Below are 23,105 nucleotides of genomic sequence, written 5' to 3' on the forward strand. Positions count from 1 at the left end.
ATGAGATAACAAAGGTTTTAGAAGAGGTACATGAAGGAATTTGCGGGACTCACTCAAGTGGGCCATCACTAGCCAAGAAGATCATGCGAGCTAGATACTACTGGCCATCTATGGAAAAAGACTCCTACTACTTTGTTAGAAAGTGCAAGAAATGTCAAGTTCATGGTGACCTGATACATGCACCAGCCCAAGAACTGCAACCAATCACGACATCGTGGCCTTTTTGTCAATGGGGCCTTGACCTTGTGGGTAAGATTCATCCATCTTCATCCAACGACCATAAATTCATTATTACCGCCACCGAATATTTCACAAAGTGGATCGAAGCTGTTCCACTTACCTAAGTCACCGGCAAGCAGATCGCCTCATTCATTCTAAACTACATCATCTGTCGGTATGGTGTGCCCATGTCCATTGCCACAGATAACGGTCTTCCTTTCAAAAATCAGGATGTCCGTGAGCTTTGTGAGAAGTTTTATATCCAACACCGCTTTTCCACCCCCTATTACCCATAAGGCAATGGTCAGGCCGAAGCATCAGATAAGAACATATTAAGAATCCTCAAGAAGACAGTCAATGATGTCGGTCGTGATTGGCATGTTCAATTGAATCCAGCATTATGGGCATATCAAACTAGCATTCGAACCCCTATAGGTGCCACTCCTTATTCATTGGTTTATGGTGTCGAAGCTATCTTACCTATTAAGGTCGAGATACCATCCTTACGGGTTTCATTGCACAATCTCATCGATGATGAAGCATACAGAGTATCCCATCTTCAGGACTTGGAGTTACTTGATGAAAAGCGACAAGCTGCATACAACCATCTCAAAGCCTATCAGCAGCGCATGAGCAGAAGCTACAATCACCAAGTTAGATCTCATACATTTGAGGTAGGTGATCTTGTTCTTCGAGAGAATCCTCGCAACCAACCAAACAGAGAACATCAAGGCAAGTTTGAATCAAACTGGCTCGACCCATATGTTGTCACTGCTGTATTCGGGTCCGGGGCATATCAGTTGGCTACATTAGAAGGAGAACCGCTTGCAGATCCAATCAACAGCATGCACCTTAAACGGTTTTATACTTAAGGTGTACAGAGCATCAGGCTCCCCTGCATATCAGAAAATATCCTGAAGAAAATACAAAACATTCAAAAAGTAAAGAAAAATCATGCATCCAAACGGTGAACAACCACTCTGGTGGCACCTTGGGTAAGTACGATGGTGAAAACCTGGCAAATAGGGGCCACTCGTAAAGACAATGGCTCCAGTATCTTTTAGATTCTTTGCAATCACATTCATGCATCCACACATCCATCCATCTAAACCATGGCTTGTTATTTGATCTGTAATCAAAGAAAGTACTTCATGCGTCTTGCATCCCACTTTGTCATAGTCATGTCTACACTTGGGGGCAATGCCCTTAAATCTAGTTGGTGGAAGTGAATTCTACATTACTGGTGATTCATTGGGTAAAACATTCAAAACTGTTTCACAAAATCCAAAAACATTCAAAACTATTTCAAAAAATCCAAAAAAAACATTCAAAAATGACTCACAAAATCCAAAAACATTCAAAACAATTCAACATCAAAAAATCAAACAAAAAAAACATGGCAATACATTGTACATACCCATCTGAGCAGATCCCAAACAAACATTGCGACATACTTAAATGACCATTTATCAATCAAACCAAACAACATCAACAATCTACACAACAAACTGTCTTCAACAAGGATGCATCCTTCCTTACCAAAACAAAGACAAGATGACATTTTCTTTGACAAGAAAATTCTGTTTAAGCTATCATATACTTGATTGATTTATTTTATGTTCTTGCCACAATTGTTTGTATCCTCTGCAATTTATTTCCGATGAAGTTCTGGGGCATGTACTAATGGTGTCTACGTGGGAAGTTCACTAAGCTATGTGATCATACGCAAAAATACAGTCATAGATCACTACGGCTTGCTGACTACAACGTATACCTCGACCATATGAGCATGAACCATTGCCAAGGATCCATATTCTTTTTTTCTTTATGTATATACTGTTTGTTTATAGATACAATGCTCATTCTTTGGTTCCTCCTCATCCAATTTGGATAAAGGTTTTATTTTCTTAGTACGGTATGCACTTGTCTCAGGATCTGATCAGCCTAAGATCAAGGAGGACGATCCAAGTCATGCACGAAGGGAGATAATCCTTTTCTGTTCTGCAAGCAATACTCTGGTCGACTTGACCCTTATATCAAGTCATTTGTATTAACTTGCTATATTAAAATCCATGAAAGAAATACTCAGGTCATCTTGAATCATTGTGTCAAGATGCTTGTATTCTCTTCCAACATTTTAAAGCTTGATGATGAAAATAGAGCACTATGGATCGTCATCTCACCTCATCTGTTTATATCTTGCATTCCGTTGCATATCACCCATCCATTCATTCATTCATATATGTAGGATCTACATGCGAAAATGACCAATAAAGCTAGTCTTGGATACAATCACGATCGAGTACTCTGATACATCAATCAATGCATCACGCAAAGTCTTACAAACCTTGCATTCCTCATGATCATATCATCCTCACATTTAGTTGCATCTTGCATTAAAATATTTAGTTGCATCTTGCATTAAAATATTTAGTTGCATCTTGCATTAAACATTTAGTTATATCTTGCATTAAACATTCATGTCCTCTTTTTTTTTTAAATGTTGCATATAGTTCATTTTGGACATTAGTTTTCATCAATCATTTTGCATCATTGCATTAATCATAAATAGGTTGATTTATTCATAGGATTAAATTATCTTTGACTATATTTAGTCCTTTACTAAACATTCATATCATGTCAATTATCCATCATCATTTCATTATCCCTTATTATTTATCATTGCATACATTCATAAATAAAACATTGCATTCATTCATCTAGTTATTAAAGTATTTTCTTATGCTCATTTTAGGATTCATTTCACATCGCATTCATTATCCTCTTTATAAATTGCATTAAGGTGCAGTTATTAAACCCATCAGTTATAATATCATCATCTAAACATTTGTACTTTCCATTTTTTTATCCATATGCATTCATTTAACACATCATCATATAAACATTTGTACTTTCCATTTTTTTTATCCATATGCATTCATTTAACACATCATCATATAAACATTTGTACTTTCCATTTTGTTTATTTATATTACATTCATTTAACACACTATCAGATAAACATTTGTACTTTACATTTTGTTTATCCATATTACATTCATTTACCACATTATCAAAATAAACATTTGTACTTAACATTTGGTTTATCCATATTGCATTCATTTAAAAAAAAACAAAAAAACATCTAGATGCATACTCATACATAACATCGTTCATTCCACCATTGCATTAACATTATCTCATCATTACATCGCAATAGGAAACACCAAAATCCTGTTCATGCATCAAGCATAAGCATATATCATCATCATGGCATTACATACATAAAGCATTACATCAAAAATCAAAAAACAAATCATACATATATAAACCTGCATTCATATGTTAGTATCCAACATCATAAATCACCATAAAAACATGCATAAAAGAAACATCTCATCAAAATGCCTACATATACACACATCCATCTACGCAATAAATCATAATCATGCATAAACATCCATACGTAATCAAATGCATATCATCACAATATGGGATCTCCTCATATATATCATCTCATATATCAGAGTACAAAGAAGTCTACAAAATCGGCTACCAAGAGCCATCCAAGATACAGTCCTTGAATAAACAAATGATACAATATATGTATGCAAAAATGCTCTCTCAAATGCCGCTCTGGCCAGATGCTGTACCACCACCACCTCTACCTGCTCCACCACTGGTGCCTACACCACCTGATCCATCTCTCTGTGGAGGCCTCATTGAACCCCCACTCCCTCCTGCATCCCCTGATCTCTCCTGTCGTAGAGGACCCATCACACCCCCACTGCTCTGCATCCTCTGTGATCGCTCGGATCTGGCCTGCCACATCTGCGAATAGCTGAGAGCCCGCTGGCTAACTGGTACAACCTGCTCATATAAGCCCCGCCAGTACTCTATCTCTGCCTGCGCTCGCCGCATCTCCCTCATCACCTCCCATGTAGGACCCTGTACTCCTACTCCAATCCGAACCCTCTCCTGCAGCTCAGCCAATCTCTCCACCGCAGTATCTCTCTCCCGCAGCACCATCGTCAACTCTAACTCTCGTGCAAATAGCTGCACATCCCTAGCTGCTACCTCCTCCTCTAACCTCTCTATCCGGGTCTGCAAATAAACTATCATATGATCCCGCAGATCTCCAGTAGCTCCCTCTCCCGTGTCCATCGCCGCCTCACCTATATCACCCTCTCCAGGAGGTCCCTCCCCTGCACCACCCTCTCTAGCAATCCCCTCTCCTCTATCCATCGGGATCTCCCTCTCCATCCCCCTCGCACTCAGCTGCACTCCTCCCTGCATCAAAGGTCCTTGTGATATCTGAAGAGGTAGTCCACCTATCCCTCTCCGCTGCCTCGGCATCCCCAACCTACATCCTCCTCCCCCACCTCCTCCTCCGCCACCTCCATCTCCTCCTCCTCCTCCTCCTCCTTGACCTCCTGCTCTCCGTCCTCGTCCCCGTCCCCCCTCATCCTCAAAAGCTGGGATCGACTCTGCCGGGTCTGATATCCGTCGGATCGGGTGTGCCGCTCGGTACTGTGTATACTCTGCTGTCACCCCTACATCAACGACCTTCGGTCGTAGGTCCCATGGCCTCGCCTGTAGTGTCCGAAACTCTGCCAGTGCCTGATCATACGGTAGCATTGGACCCCATGCATACCGCTCCCAAATAACCCGTGCATACTCTCCAAATCCACTAGGCAGTCCCTGCTGTCGTCTGAACTGCCTCATCACTCGTCTAGGCACCTGTCTCTCCACATGGTATGAGGTCCTTCCAATGAGGAATCGGGTCATGAACACATACGGTAGTGCCTCTGCATCATCATCCCATGGCTCACACTCCAAGTATGGCCGCCATATCACTGCATCTAAGTCATCCAATGCCCGCCACCACCACTCTAACTTCCCCAAGTGGGGTTGACTCATCATGCCACTGTACATAAACATGTATGGCTGATCCACGGCTCAGAATCTGAGACTCACTGGTCGAGTCACTGGTAGGTGCTCCCATGCCCAAACATGTAGCAACACCATGCCTACTGCTAGAGAACCCCTCCCTCGGTACACTAGCTCGTGGAGCTCCTGATACATGTGCGCCAGCACGCACGACCCCCATGCAAATCGAGTCCCCTCGGTCATCATCATCTCTATCACCTGTCCCCATCCCACTACCAATCCATGTGACCGCCCGTCTGGACACAGAAGTCCTCCCATAATCCCTGACAACACTGTTGGAAGGGGCTCATAAAGTGCCACTATATCCTCCCATGTGATCAAGCCATCGTCAATATATACATCATCATCAAAAATCCTCTGACATGAAACCGTCCCCCAAGATCTGTCATATGTGACTAGCTCCCCTCGAATCGGAATCCGAAGGATGCGCCACACATCCTCCAAGGTCACAGTCATCTCTCCCTATGCCAAATGAAAGGTGCACGTCTCACTGTGCCACCGCTCTGCCAATGCTGTAATCAAACCGTGATTCATATGAATCACGGGCATGTGCATCACCTCATACAAACTAGTCGCCGCAATGCAGTCTATCTCAGTCTGAGTCAATCGGTCCCGCAACCCCTATGTCGCAGGATGACGCTCGCGTAACTGCAACACGCGCAGATCCTTCTGCACATCGACATTCATCAAATCATCATCATTTGTTTTGTTTTCAAACTTTCTTAAGTTTAAACCTAGACTATCATCAGATACTTTGATCAAGTATCTTCGGGTCTCAATAGGTAAGCAATCATAGCCACCTAGACTTCAACGGGTATTTATCCTAACAAATGACCTAAGTCTCATTGGGCTGCTATGGTTCAAAACAACTCCCACTTCACCTCACCATCCATCAATCATTAGCATCAGGAGATTTGTTTTGTCCAAACTGGGGAATCTCTTTATCCTAAAGCAAAAGCGCTATTTTACCTACAAAAGCGCTAGTTTTACACAATAGCGCTACAACCCTAACAAAAGCGCTACAACTACAAAAGTGCTAAACCAGCTATACAATAGTGCTCCTTCACAACAATAGCGCTCAATTCACCCTCCAATAGCGCTACTTAGTCAATAGCGCTAAAACTAGCATACAATAGCGCTAATTAAACACAAAAGCGCTCAAACAAGAGCACAATAGCGCCATTGTGGTACAATAGCGCTAGTTTATGGAGCAAAAGTGCCAAAACCAGAGTTCCAGCGCTCTTGCTCCGACTTGACTTGGACTCAACTAAAAACCTATCAAAAATGCATGAAAATTAAGTTTTCGAATTTGCATACAGCTGGTCCGTAGTCCTCTGGCCGTTGAAACCGTCGGGCTCGCTCAAATCTGTGCTCGGTGATCGAAATTGGCATCGTAGCTACTCCTTGCTCCTCCAAATGTCACTATCAGAGCTCTTGTTTTCAACTGGTCGTGGTTACAAATGATCCTATTTTCACCCCTTTCACCCCATTTATACCCTTTGTCGTCACCATAACTTCGCCCCGCTCATCGCCATAGTCCCTATGAACTTCCCGAGCCCCCCATTTCTCCATGTTTCCCCTGATTTCTTCTATTTTTCACCAGTATACCTAACTTCTTCTCTTCTATCACCCTGCCAATTTTCATTCTTTTTCGAGAGATTGCCCGATTTTTTGAAATTTTCCAGCCCATCTCTCGAGGGGGCATACCACCCATTAAATTTATATTTTATGGGGCATTTCTTCACACCAGTTTTTCTTTCTTTGAAACAATGCGATAAACCGCACCGTCTCAAAGAGGGGCAAATGTAGTCACATAAATCTGTCCATTTTAATTAAATAAATATTTCGTATTTATTTGATTAAAAATCCACTAGCCATCAATTAATTAAATTAATATTTAATTAATTCATCCCCAAACATTCTTCTATTAATTAAATAAATTATTCAATTTATTTTAATTAATTCATTAAATCAAATTTCAATCAATTAAATAAATAAAATCAATTTATTTAATTAAATCCCCTTTTCCTCTTTTAAATAAATTAAATAAAACATTTATTTAAATCATTATCCCCACCCCACTTGCATTTTCTTACAAAAGCAAGTTGCACACATTTATTGAAATAAATGAATTTTTATTTTAATAAAATCCTATTTTCCCTCACCCACCAGATCCACTTGCAAAATCTAATCCCCTTCTAGATTCTTCTAACCCCTTCCTAATTAGCCTAATCCCTCCCCTAAACATTGTCACATTCCTAAGCAAAATGGAGTCACTTCTCAAAGCCAAAAAATCTTTGATAACCATTAAAGGCTTTCAACCTTCAACCACTTAATTCCTCAAAGTTTTTGATAGCCATTAAAGGCTTCCAACTTTCAACCACTTAATCTCCCAAAGTCTCCAATAACCATTAATGGTTAACCCAAACCCTTCCACATGGTTAAAACATTTGTTTTGACTCAACCTCTACCCAACCCAAGGGTCTCATCAAGCCTTTAATGCTTTGACCATGATTATCTCTTAATCATTTGCACAAAGATTTATCCTTGGATTAACTCTTAATCAAGGTGATAATCTTAATTTAGATTTGACCCTTAGCCTTTAGATAACCATGAAGTCTTCTCAAGCCTTTAATGCCTCCAACCTCTTCTCTCAACCCAATCCTGTGTTGACACTTGTCACCATTTCATTGGTGCAAATTGTGCACATGGATCCCCAACTTTCAAGCTTGACCCTTGATTAAACCCTTCAATCCTAGCCATTCATTGCTCCATTTTTTCTATAAATAGAGCCCATTCCTTCATAATCCAGATCCTGAAAACTTGTATGCATTTAAGCTATAGACATTTTTAGAGAGCATTTAGCATAGTATAACTAAAATCTTGTCTTTTGGTAGAATCAATCATTTTAGCATCAATAGCATAGTATTTGGCTTTTTATTTCACATTTAGTGCTATACTACAATCTCAATCCTCCATAAGCATCCATAGTGCAAAAAGCTGCTGAGAGCTACACTATTTTGGAACTTGGAGAGGAGAGGAACAAGGGAGAAGGAGCTAAGGCCATGCTAAGAGGCAGTTGGAGATGCCTCATAATCTGTGTTTTTGTTTATTAGATAAATTAGCATGCTTTTTAGTGTCTCTCTTGGTATGCCTTTTTAGATTAATTTTTGATTAACTAACACTAACGGTTTCGTGTCTTTTGTGTTGTTGATCATAGACTAATCTTGTGCCATTTAGGAGGGCATCAATATTTTTATAGATATTACTATATATCATGTTTTAAGTGAAGATCTTTGAGTATCATGTGCTTTATTTTATCTATGATTATGCATCTAATGTTATATTTACAAGTTTTGTCTGGACAAGAATTTTGTGTTGATATGTTTTAGTCTCATAGAAGATTGAAGTTAGAAGCACATATCTTGAAATATACAATCAAGAGTCGATTCAAGTGTTGAAGCTATGTTTCCTTTTTTTGGTTTAGAATTTTTTATTTGAAAACAAAATTTAAATTTAGAATTAAAAAAAATATATAAGAAATACATACAAACATGTAAATGGGAATCCCACTAGGCTAGGAACAAAAGAAATTAGCTCTCATAGAATGAGGAGATAAAACAACATTAATGAGGTTACCTAATAATCTAATTAGATTAAACCAGGTGAGGCCCAAACAATTACATAGTTGCTAAAGTGAAGAAACCTAGGGTCTCATGAGGAGTGAGATACCCAAACCATAGGCCAACTACCAAAAAGTAAAGAGCCCAGTTGATACCCAGAACTAAACACCACAAAACTAGAAGACAAGACTACACTAGACAAGACTACACTAAACTAGACTAGATTAGACTAGACTAGACTAGACGAATAGAAAAAAACACCCCCCACTAAAGACATGAACTGATGGCCTACTTGGTGAGGGACTTCTCAATTTTCTAATCCTAGCTCATAACTTTCACTTTTTCAAAGAAGGAGAGCCTCTTGTTCGAACCTTTACTTGAAGAAATAGAAGAGTGCTCCAATGTTGCTTTCACCCTTGACACTGATGGCTCTAATCCAATAGTAGGCGAAGAATCCAAGTGGCATTTGTTTTTAGCCTACCTTCTATCAATTTTTTCCTAAATCACCTATAGAGTTGCATAGTTCTTCTTTGACATTTCATTATTACATGCTATCATTTCCTCACCTTTTTAGTAATACCTAGTTGTCCTAGAGAACCTCGATTGCTTTCATTGTCTCCTTTCTATCCTCCTTTAAATCCATCTTATCATAGATCCCTTCAATTCCTCTTCCATACCTTCCCACTTCTCAAGATTCTCTAATAAATCCTTTGTTGTCATCCAAATCCTTTGATCTTTATTATCTATTGCCCAATTGAAAACTCTAGAATCCATTTTGGCAAGGGCCTTATGCCTATTAATTTTCTTTTTTGCCGCATTTAGTTACCCCAAAAGCCAATGCAATATAATTTCCAATTCGTTATAGGAATCACATAACTCATTGAACTTATCATCAAAGGTAGGGAAATCCCATTTCCTCGACGAGCTTGCAAGTGAGGGGGGAGGGTAGTCAAATGAGGGACAGATTTGCACAGAGTCCACTTGGACCCAATAGACCACAAGGAAGTAGAGTCCTCAAAAACATTCTCCTCTACCTCCATCTCTTTAACAATGCATCTAGTAATGGAAGGGGCCAAGGGATTCTTGGATTTACCGACCTATGAGGTTACTTAATGCCGGTACCCATTCTTAAGAACTTTCCTAGTCACCTATTTCATGTGAACACAAAATATAAATTGGAAAGGAGAAAAGAATTAACACCTTCAAGACACATCTAAACATTCTTAAATGTGTTTTTTCTTAAATAAAGTTTTTTACACCTTAAATAATAATGTTTATAATTGTAATATTTATTTATTATTTCATTTGGACATGGACTTGTAACATGTGTAGATTCTATTGAAATATTGTAAGAGCTACTTTGATGGGGTGTATTGTAACATTGTAGTATTATATTGTAATTATTTAATATTGGAGAAAGATATTTAAAAAGAGAAAATATAGTACCCAATATTGAATATAGGGTCAATGGTGTTATGAGTACATGGTTTTACTTTACCACTTTGTTGTATTTTTGTGAGCTTGAGTTGATAAAAGCGAGCACATTTTTAGTGGTTAAGGTTGGCTCATGGTTTTGGACTGTCATTGTATTGGTTCCTTTGGAGGATTGCATTTTTGGAGCATGGCATGGGATGTGGATTCATTCTTGGACACATGCTAATGCATTGGAGGGCTCAATGATTCAAGAGTATTCATTGTAGCTCTATAAATGGTCTGTACTACTTTATGATAGAATAATACATGGACTATGGATTCTTTTGGAGGTTGGATTATTTCGTTCTAAGGGTTTTCTTAAGGCATATCTTGCGTTATCTTGCAGATTCTCTATTTAATCTTTGCATAATGGTAATTTTTTAAACTTGTATGCATTCTTTTCTCTCATGGGTTATGTAAGAAATAGGCTAAATTTAACTACATATGATCATTATTTCCTAACAAGTGGTATAAGAGATTTCATGATTGTTTTGGAGTTATAACCATAGCTTAAGAGGAGAAGTTGCAAAGTGAAAGTCATGGATATTGATTGCAGATTTGGGGTTTGGAAAATATTGTATCAAATGGGTTTCTTGGTTGTGCATTCAAATGATGGTTTTGGGAGGGTGTTTGCAAAAATGACCTACTAAACAAAAATAAGCCTTATGGTTGGTTTCAGGTTAGCTGAAAATTGAAGATTGATATTAAATTTCACTATGTTTCAAAAAGTTTAAAAATTTTGAATATTTTTTTACCCTAGCCTTGGTCATACGACTCAAACCATGGTGTCTATACTCCAAATATATATATAAAAAAATTATTGTACCATCAAACTAAAAATTTGTACCTACAAAAATACAAATAAAAAAAATTGAATAGGTTGTGGGGTTGATTTTGGTGTTTGAAGGAATATATATATATATATATTATATAAGGTCTTGAGGGAGGTACCCCCACTCAACCTGATGGATTGCAGGTTATGGCTTGTAGGACTATAGATACGATAGTCTATAGCCCACAAATATACAAGCACCATAGGTTGTGATACTCCATAGTCCTATGGTGCCAACCCCACCACCTCTAGCTCACCCAAAGGGTGTAATTTTTTTTTTAAAACTATTCATTTGTTGCGTTTGGGTTCAATCATGTCAGCCAAATTTTAAACTACCAAATAAAATTAAAATTAAAACTACCCAATTTAATCTTTTAACTACATTGTTAATTATTAAATTCACTCTTATATGTAGTGCAATACATTTAATAAAACCACTAGTTAATATTAAACCAATTTAATTTTGGGGTGGGTCTAGCTTGTTGGCCCACCCTAGAAATATTTTTTCCTCAACTTTTGAAAGAAAAATTTAATAAAATTGGAGTTTTGTTTCAAGTCCACCAAAGTGCCTCTATATAGTCAAATTGGATTTTTTTTTGTCCAATGGGCATAACTTTCACCCAAATTGTCAAATTTTGGACTTCTTATACTCATCAAAAATCTAGTTTTGATCTCTATGCAATAGAAAAGGTTTGGTTACCAAACTTTGTAGTATTGATATGTTTTTATATCCTAGAAGCTAGATGTTCTTTATTACATGATTTTGGTCATAACTTTTGCATAAGAAATCATTTTTTTTATTTTAAAGAGCCGTTGGAGAGAGTTTTTTGTTGACTACCCAATGTTGTTACTATTTTTTTAGTTTGATGAGTTTGGAGAGGTGTGTACTTGGTTGATCAATGGGAAGCTTAGTTGGATTTTTGTTAATAATTGAAGCATAATGGAATGTAAGGACTTAAAAGTATATGAAATTTTTTATTAAGTAGGTTTTTGAAAGACCCAAAACCTTTTACAAAGGGCTCAAAAATAGAAATTGAGAAATAGTATGAACAAAAAAACACATCAAAACCTTCACCAAAGATAGAATTAAAATCCTTCACAAGAAAAGACTTTGAGGGAAAAGGAGAAGTAAACTTAAGAGGATCTGTATTCCTCCTTTGTATAATTGCCCAAGATGAGTCATAGTTTAAATTTGAAACTAAAGAGAAAAAGGAGCAAAAGAACCCCTTATAATAATTACTAGAAAGTAAATTTATAGAAGAATGAATAGGAGTAGAAATAACTAGAACAAACCGAAAGTTAAAAATTTTCATTCTTGACAATGGCTGGAAAGTAACTACTAAAGAAGCAAGCAACACACTATGTAATGTCCCCACTTTGAAATACAATTTAATAATAAATAATAACAACTAAATTTAAAATATAAAAGAATTAAAGAATAAAAAATTAAAATTAAAATAAAATTTGAGGAATATAATTAAATATAATTAAGATTTGATTAAACTTCATGAATGATCGAAAGGCATAAAATGATAGGTTGTGACTCCTCCAAACATGGGGTATAAAAGGGAGAAGAGAACTAATTTGAAGGGGTTATAATTTGGGAATTCAGATCTGATTTAACTAAGAAGTGTAAATTTGATTGTGAAAGGTTGTGTCCTATTCAAAGGGAATTAATAATGAAGAGTTGCAATCTTTTAAAGGGTGTGTCTCTTACCAAAGGGAATACATGATGAAGAGGTGTGACCTCTCACTCAATATAAATGAAGGGAATCAAAGAATCAAGTGACATTACAATGGATTAGATCTGGTCAAAACTATTATTAAGTTATAGACAATAACATCTTTGTTCTTGGTTGTATGAATTGGGATGTTCTTAATATGTATGCTTAATATATGAAGCCTGATAATGTTCCCTATGTAGAATTTAATAGTAATATTAATATAGACTGCAATATGTATGATCGTCATACTCAATTTTATATATTCATATTACAAGAGAAGTTAGTATAATTATATCCTAATTACTTAATCATTTCTATTTACCCCATAAAGAGAGGTGTGGTGTTGTTAGGGAGAGGTGAAGTAAATCTATCCTAAATTAGGTGAGCCTCAAGGGTGGTCTAGATGGATGTTCTTGAAACCTAGGCCCAATTATCGAGGTGGTGTCAGTGCACCATAAATAAGTAAATCCCATTCCAAGGTTGAGGATTAGGAAGTAAGTAAGAATTGGGGCTTCAATATAGTCACTATCAATTATACTATGAATAAATATGGCTATCTAATTTAATAATAATTTAAGGCATGATAGTATTAGGTAATAGATGATTGATTATTGGGAGATTGGCAACATCCTAATAGGGGACATTACAAATGGTATTAGAGCTTTGATCTTGCCAACTTGCAAGGTAAACATGAATCAATGAACCATTCTAGTCAATAAGAAGGAATCCAAAAATACATGTATTTGCATGTATGCTCCATAGTTTTATGTGTTTTCTCCTTGTTTGCATATATCCATGTGTATGTTCCATATTTTTTTGTGTATTCTCCATGTTTTGTTTATACTAGTTATATTTCCAACACGTTTATTCCATGTGTGTTTCCAAGGCCATTTCATATTGGAAGTCATTTTGAACACCCCATCATCATTGCTTGAAGACAAGAAATATTGGGTGAGGTGGACTATAGTGTCCCCACTTTAAAATATAGTTAACAATAAATAATAATATAATTTAACATATTATAGAATACAAAATAAAAAATGAACTAAAATATAAAGGAATATCACTATATATAATTAAAATTTGACTGAAGTTAATGAATGGTCAAAGGGCATGGTGTGACTCTCCCAAATGTGATATATGAAAGGGAGAAGAGAACTCATTTGAATGAGGTATTATAATTTCAAAGTCAAAAGTGTAAATTTGATTTCAATAAGAAGTACATATCTAGTTGTGAAAGGTTGTGTCACTTTGAAAGGGTAGAAATAATGAAGAGTTGCACTCTTTCAAAGGGTGCTAATGGTGAAAGGGTGTGTCTATTTTCAAAAGGAATACATGATGAAGAGGTCTAACTTCCCCCTCACATTGAGAGATATAAAGGAAAATAATTAAATCATCTAATGAAATCACCATGGATTAGATCAGATCATAATTCTTAATAGGTTTTAGGTAGTAACATATTTGTTCTTTGTGGTATGAATGGAGATATGCTTAATATATTAATCCTAATAATGTTCCAATGCCAAATTTATTAGTAATATTAATACAGACTCCAATATGTATGACTGACATACATAATTTCAGATGTATTCATAATATGTGAGGATTTAGTATACTTATAGCCCAATTACTTAATCATTTCTATTTCTTGAGTCATAAGGAGAGGCATGGTATAGTTAGGGAGAGGCGAGGTAAATCTATACCAAATTAGGTGAGGCCTAAGGGTGGTTCGGATAGATGTTCTTGAAACCTGGGCCCACTTATGGAGGTTGTGCCAATGTCCTCTAAACAAGTAAATCCCCATCTAAAGTTGAAATTAGGAAGGAAGTAAGAATTGGGGTTTCAATATAGCCACTATCAATTACAGTATGAATAAATATGGCCATCTAGTTTAATAAATTAATTTAAGGCATGATAGTATTAAGTAATAGATGATTAATTATTGGGAGATTGGCAGTGTCCTAGTAGGGAACATTACATATTGAACCCTTAGACACAACAAATAGGGTAGGAGGAGAAGCATCTAGAATGGGTGGTCTTGTATGTATAGAAATAATATCTAAATCATTTATAGAAAAATCATCTATCAAAATGGTGAGATGATCAAAAAGGACATTCCTCCACCAAGCTAAGGAAGGCTACCTGCGAGCACTATAGTAGCAATCAAAAGAAAAATACATCAAAATGTATGTAAAGTTGTAATTGTTTGGTCTAGAATAAAAGTAAGCTAAACTAAGAGATGTTACATAGATACAACTTGAGTTTCAATGTTATTGGAGGAATGAGTGTTTATCTTAATCAAATTCTTGTGTTGCTTCTTAAATCCTTGGTAAATTTGAGGAGCCTCTTTGGATTTGTTAACTAGAGTCATAAATGAAGAGTCTTCACATTGACTAATTGAAATTTGATAATCATGAAGTTCTATGCACAACTATGTGATTGATGAAAACTTCATAAACAAAATATTATCTCTAGTATGTAGTTGTAAATTACTAATGAAAACTCTTTGAAAATTAGCATAAAAAAGGGAATAAGAAATTTGTGAATATAAAGTTTGATATATACCAATAAAATCAGTCATTTTCTCTTTCACACCTTGTTTGAAATGCACCAAAATAGTTATTTCAACTTGCAAGCCAATATTATTTTAAAAATGTTACAAAATTTTTTAAAATTATTAATTGAGTTATAAGCTAAAGAGAAAATCCAATCCATGATAGTTACTCTCAAGGATATATGATTTTTTTTAAGAAGTGCATCCTCAAAACTAAAATTGTTACATAATGTAGTAAATACCAACATGTGAGCATTAGGATCACGTTTCCCATTATGTTTCTCAAAATGAGTTATCTCTATCTGTTGTGGGATGAAATTCTTAATAATGAAAATTAAAAGTGGGCTACTCATGAAATATGGTGGGAGTTGTTTGGGATTGGGTTTGTCTTATGTTGGCCAATTATTGTTGTAATGAAGAAACATTTTTCAACAATGGGTTTATGGTAGCATCAGTAGGTGAGTTGTTTTGTGAAAAAATAATTATGATGGTAGGTTGAAAGGGATATTAGTATAGTTATATGAAGATTTTTTTTAAAGTGTGAGGTGGAGATGGTTGATGGGTGTTTTGAGAAATAAAAGGGATATTGGTTGAAGGTGCAACATAATTATATTTATTGATATGACTAAACCCATTACTAACATGGATGGAATTAGAGGATGTGTATAAAATCCATACCAAGTGAATTACCTTGTATAAACTTCCCTAGATTTTCAATGAAAAGGAATACATCTCTAGCGAAGTCTTATGTACTCACCAGTTGTTGAAAACCTTCCAATCCTTGGTTAATATTCTTCGCTTGTTCATTACACACTTGTATTGAAGGGGCATCCTCATCATGAGAAGCATGACATGAGTGATTTTTAGGTATATTAGGCAAGATGTTTTATATGTTATGGAATGGAAGTCTTAAGAATAAATATTCATAGCGGGAAACTCATGCAATATGATGCAAAAAACTTTTGGGATTAGATTTGGTTTATGTTGACCAATTCTTGTTGTAATGACGACATATTTTGCAACAATGGGTTTATGGTAGAATTAATCAGTGAGTTGTTTTGTGAAAATATGATTGTGATGGTGGGTTGAAAGGGATATTATGGTAAGTATATGAAGCATTATTGTACATGATAGATGGAGATGGCTGATCGGTGTTTTTAGAAATAAAAGGGATATTGGTTGAAAGTGCCACATAATTATATTGATTAATATGATTAAACCCATAATTAAAATGGATGACATTACAATTCTGTATAGTGGTAGACATAATGGAGAATGTGTGGAACATTCATATCATGCGAATAACCTTCTATCAACTTTCTTAGACTCTCAATCAAAGGGACTACCTCTCTAGCCAAGTGTTATGTACTCGTGAATTGTTGAAAACCCTCCAATTATTGGTCAATATTCTTCAATTGTTCATTACACACTTGTATTGAAAGGATATCCTCATCATTAGAAGCATCAAGGGAACTATCTTAAGGTATACTAGGCAAGATGTGTGCTATACTAATGACAAATGTCTCTCATAAGTTTCTTGGTTGGAACAAGTCAACATACATCTTAGGATCAATACCATTACTAGTTAAAGAATGAGAAGTGATGAGTTTGTAACATATTCCTATACGAATATCAAAATTAAAAATTGTATTATAAAACTCATAAACATGTATAAGCTTCAAAATACATACTTCTTTATAGAAAGTGATACACGAGAACTAGCTCAACAAAAATATGAAAATTGTTTTATTCTCTCAATGGCCTAGTATAACTCACAGTTTATTAAAAATGAAAATATAAATAAAAATGATGTAATAAAAAACTATTTAATGAAGTGATATTTAATGATATAAATGATATTGATGATTAACCAAATGATTAAACTATTTTGATACATAAGGCACTTAATTGAGTAATATAAGGTTGAAATATTGTAACCAGTTGATTAATGCAAGTGTATAATAAATAAATTGCATGTAATCTAAAATTTTGTGCAAAAGAAAACTCACTGATTGAAAATCTAAATAAAAAATTATGTAAAATGTAAGATGAATTGGCTTCACCAAAATAAAATAATTGAAATTGATATTCTAGTCTAATTATGCCAACTAAGATCTCAATTTTTTATTTGGCATTTTTGATGGTGTAATTATTTATTCTTATAGGATATAATTATACTTTAATTAACTTGACTTGGGATAATGCACCTCATTGTAGTTTGGATATGAGACATTTAGGGAATGTGCACATAGGGATGATGCTTGTAGGAGAAATTCCACCTTTCGTGATCTTATCTTGTTGTTACATTCCACATTCGGTGGGTGATCCACCTCTTGTGGAATACTATATTATTTCTCCTACCTACCCCTACATATTCTTACCTACCCTTCTTTTTCATTGAGCCAAATGTCATGATTGTGTGCTCACATATCCATTTGGCCTTGCCTACATAAGCAGGCTCATCTTCATTGTATTGGATAATCCAGTTGATTCTATTTGCATATTTATGAGAATGCAGTTTGTTCTTGTCAAACTATTGTCTCTCTTATTTGTGCTTTTCATTGTGCCCTTGATCTTGGCAGATTCTTACATGGTATTAGATCTATTGGGGCTTCATTGATTACTTTTTGGGAGACATCATGGAGGGATTCATTTTTGGATCTGAGATATTGCACGTTTTGAAAGCATCCTACAATGTTTTCGATCTCACCATTGCATCTGGGAGGCTGTTTCCATAAAAAAATGAGTATAAATTCACCTATACTTGGAAAAAGTGCACTTTCGGATGAGGAATTTTTTACCCAATTCGGGTAATACAGTACATTTTTTTTTTTAAATAATATAAATTTTTTCTACAAAAAAAATATTTATTTTTCATATTATTATATTTTGTAGTTTTAAAAATAAATTGTTTGTAAATTTTTTTTATCAAAATAATATTATATTGGCAGGGTTGTATACCCATGCCCCCACCATACTCATACTCTATAATTTATTGTAGGCCCGCCACCGTAACCATACCTCCGGTCTCCACAACTCTTGCTCCAGAAAGCTCTCGAGTTTCTTGTAGTCACCAACGCCATCTTCTCGGGTTTCCTGTGCTCCACTGATGTCGTCTTCCCGGGCTTCTTGTGTTCCATGCAGGCACCCACAGTGTCTACCATGTGTGATCCACTGTATGCCACGCAAGCCCCTGAGCGCAGTCAACAAAGAGTGTCACACAGCGTATGACTGGACCCAGTCAACCAGCCGATTTAGTAGTCCACGTCATTGCACCTAGTCAACTCCATACAGTGAGATGTGGTTTCCATGTCATCGGTTGTATTGCCCAGTCAACTACCACATCACCCTACCACATCAACTGCCATGTCACCTTGCCACGTCACTTGCCACATCAGAATCCATACGATCAACAAAAATAGTGCGATGGTCTAGTGACGGTCATATGACCATCAAATTTAATACAATGATTTGCTGACATCAGCACTTTAAAAAAAGAAAAATACCCCCTCTCCATTTGATTTTTTGATTATACGGTCCAACTTTGAAAGCTCATAACTTGGTCATTTTGAGGCCTTTTTCAGTGCAATTTTGTTTTATTTGGGCTAATTTTTTGATTTTGGTGGGCAGTTGTTTTGGAATTTCCATTTTTTCAAAACTATACTTGTCCAATCCTCAATTTTCCAACTTCAAATGCTTCGTTCGGGTTCATATGACCTCCTTTTCAGGTTTTTTTTTCTAAAGTACATAATTTTTGTCTACTTTCATGTGGTGCTATCAATTTTTCACCAAATTAGGTAGAAATCATACTTTCAGAAATTGGTCTATTTTGGCCTACTTGGTACTTGTAATTTGCTTGGATCTTAGTTCAGATCTCTTGCATTATCAGTTTGAGTCTACTTTGGCCTATTTGAGGCAGTTGTAAAGTTGAAATCATAAGTCCACTTTGCCATTTTTTGTAAGTGGCCCATTGTACACACACTAAGTATAAAGTGCCAAATCATCATTTGGGGTGGGTGGGTGATTGAGTGAATTTGGGGGGTGTCTTGTGTGATTGTGTCTCTCTTTCCTTGTGCTTTTTTATTTTTGTTCATATGGGTCCTCATAAATATCCACCTTTGACTCCACCTAATTATGCATCATTGAAAATTAAATCATGGAATAAACTAATGGAAAAATGACTCACACATTACATAGATGGAACAATAATAGCACCAGCGGATCCAAAGGCTGATCCTAATGCTCAATTAGAATGAATCACTAAAAATTGTATGGTTCTTGGAACTTTGAGAAAGTATGTATCAAATGATCTCATTTTTTACATTGAGAAGTGTACCACAATCAAAGAGGCTTGGAATATCTTTCAAAAATTGTATGGTCAAGTTGATGAAATTAGAGACTACAAGATTGACAATAAGATCACCAACTTGGATCCCAATAATTTTGATATAATCCAAGATTATGTCACTAAGGCTAATGAGCTAAGAGCAAAGCTTAAGGATTGTGGCATTGACAAAAAGGATGGTCAATTGATATTCAACTTGTTGGATAAGCTTCCATCTGAATATGAAACATTTGTTTCTTTCTTCCAAACCCATCACTTGATAGTGGGAAGTCTATGTGTGAAAAGTGGATAAAGTCTACAAGCTGTAAGACTTAACATTTCAATTAAGTCATTGCATGCATGGTTAGACAGATATAATTATGAATATAAAAACTATAGCAAATTGACCTATTGCCTTCTAAACGATGCGAGTATAGACTTGTTCTCAGAGTTGTGTAAGAAATACTAGTGACTCGACTACACCAAGACAAAGGATTTAATCTATATGAGCACAAGATTAAGCTAAATGGATGCAAGATTAAGCTAGATATGAATATTAATCTAGATGAATAAATATTAAGATAAATGAATGAATATTAAGCTAGATGAATTCAAGCAATAATGATTAAACTAAGTATGGAAAAAGCTAAACTAAGATGCAATAATCTCAAAGCACAATATCTTCAATGACTCCAAAGCAAAAACTGCACAATAACAATAAATCTCTAGGGTGTTTTGAATGAGAGATGATGGCTGAATTTATAGAGACTCAAAGGAGAGACCAACGATCAAGATCGATTAACAATGAGTGGTTGAGATTTCTCAAAAAAAAAGCACAATCCAGGTTAATTGAAATAATTGATAGATCGGATTAAGTTAATCTTGAGATAGATTCCAATTATAGCTTGATTGAATGCATTCAGATTATAAGTTTGAGTTTGCATTGTAGATAAATTTAGTTGATTTCATGCACTTGAGATAAAAATAGGTGGGTCCATGCACTTTTCTTTAATTCGCTCAAGATTTTTTTTAGAAAAAGTCTTTCCAATATAACTGAGCCTCTTTCCTCAAGAAAAGTTTTGAGTTTTAATTTTTAGAGAAAATGATTAATTCAATTTAATTGATTTTCTTATTTCTCAAGTTATCTCAATTTTAGAAAAAGAAATATCTTAAGTTTGATTCCTTCTCTCAATTTAATTCTTTTCTTTTGTTTTCAACTTAAGTTTTTCTTTTGTAGATTAATTCCTCTTTTTATGATTAATCTCTTTTTGTAATTTAATTCCTCTTTTTGTGATAAATCTATTTTTCTAAATTAATTCCTCTTTTATGATCAATGTCAAATTTATTTATTTATTAATTAAATATGCTAGGATATTTAATTAAATAAATAGGATAATTGATCAAAATTATTTACTTGGAATGATTAATTAATTAAATAAATATTTAATTAATATTGAGTGATTAATTTGCCATGTAACATTAATGATTAAAGAATTAATTAATTAGGTGCTCAAGGTTGATTTAATTGCCTTTAATTAGGACCTTGGTGATGTTGTCGAGATTAGGGGCCCATGGTTTAGGTGACCATTTTTAGTGTATTACATTTTCCCCTCTTTGAATTAATGTGCGAGTAGCACATTGTTTCAAAGAATAGTTGATGTCAAATAGATATTAGTTCTAAACTTGATGGATCACAAAATGATGAAGAGCGAGATGTTCAGCTTGATTTGAGAGATGAAACTAAACAGATTTAATTAAAGCGATACCGATCCTGAACTTAATTGAACTAGGACTGAGCAGAGCAAGATACTGTTCTTGAACTTGATTGATCAAGAAACAAGCATCGATCTAGAACTTGATTGAACTAGATTGATTGAACTAGATTGAGTGAGAGACACAACTGATTTCAAACTTGATTGAACAAGTATTGACTCAGCAAAGCGATAAAACTGATTCCGAACTTGATTGAACAAGGATTGACTCAGCAAAGCGATAAAACTAATTTCGAACTTGACTGAACAAGAATCGACTAGTGAGAGAGAATGTCTAGCTTGATTTGATATGATGAAACTAAACACCGATTTGAAGATTGATTCAGATAAGGACAAAAAATTGATATGCTCGTAGAGATTGCTTTATTTGACATCAAAGAATCTCAGCTTGATATGACATGACTTAGTTAAGATGCCCCTAGTAACAAGTTTTAATTGATTTTCTTTGTTTGAAAAGATTTTTTTGCTCGACTTTATATGAAGAAAAATTTCTCGACTTTTGATGATGTAATGATCACTAAAAAGATGTGATGAGAAAGATGTAATGAGTATACCCCCTTGAGAGTGAAATCAAAAGATAGCAAGGGTATAACGATTGTAGGTAATTTTGAGAAGATAAAAAACATTTAGCGATGATAATTTTTTGAGCACGAAGATTGATGTAAGAATTAATTTTGAGAGTCTAAAATTGACTTGAGGATAAAAGTGCTAAGTGGTAAACATTATCAATTTTTGACTAGAAAATTTATGTCAGATTTTGATTTCGATCTCAAAAATGGACTTAGGACAGTCGATTTCATGAAGGGTACAAATTTTATGTCCATCGGACCAAGTTTAAAAATTAGGGTTTGGGCTATATTAGGGGTTGAATGTGTCATTGTCAATTCATTTTTACCTCTCAAAGTGAAAATTTGAAAATCCTCTTGCGAGGAAAAAAATGGCAATCCCGATTCAAGAGCATCGATTCGAGTGGTAGAGACAACATAATCGACTGCAAAAATATGCCCCAGCAGTAAGTGATTAATATTTAGCCTTTGCATTTATCAATTTTTGAATTTTTGGTTGAATTTTTGCATTTTTAATTTCGTTTAAAGTTGTTTATGTCATTTTATCATGCGGTTCGTTATTGTTTGTCATACAAGTTTCTATACTTTTGTATTTTGTCATATGGACAAGTAGGGTTTGTCATCTGGTGTCGACCCTAGTATCGTATGAGAGTGTGCATAAGAGACCATTTTGTCGAGTGACATGATACTGTCTATCGTATGAGACTTTTTAGTCGTTCATCTTGTAATTTATGCTTGTATGAGTTTCTACTTGTCTATGGAAACTCGTATAAAAAACAAAAAATATTTTTGAGGGTGTAACAACAATTTTTGATTTTGAATGTTGTATATTTAGATTCTATAGCATGTTTATCTTATTCTTAGCACAAATTTGATCACGTACTGATAAAAAAGTGTGTTCGATTTTGCCAATTCAGTTGCCAGATATTCAGTTTCGGTGTACATATCCATCGACGATGAGAGTAGCATATGATTTATCAGACACACAGAGGGGTCATATAGGGTTGTGTGGATTTAGATTTTTTCTACAGAGGCCCAATGTCCCTGTGAATCATGGTATGTTGACCG

The 23,105-nt window shown here is 35.2% G+C and overlaps 1 pseudogene; it reads right to left on the reverse strand.

Moving 5' to 3' along the window:
* Positions 1-23,105, reverse strand: part of LOC131027006 (L-ascorbate oxidase-like) — a 101,560-nt pseudogene that overhangs the window by 13,653 nt on the left and 64,802 nt on the right.

This window comes from Cryptomeria japonica, chromosome 10 (assembly GCF_030272615.1).
Source record: "Cryptomeria japonica chromosome 10, Sugi_1.0, whole genome shotgun sequence".
Taxonomy (NCBI): domain Eukaryota; kingdom Viridiplantae; phylum Streptophyta; class Pinopsida; order Cupressales; family Cupressaceae; genus Cryptomeria; species Cryptomeria japonica.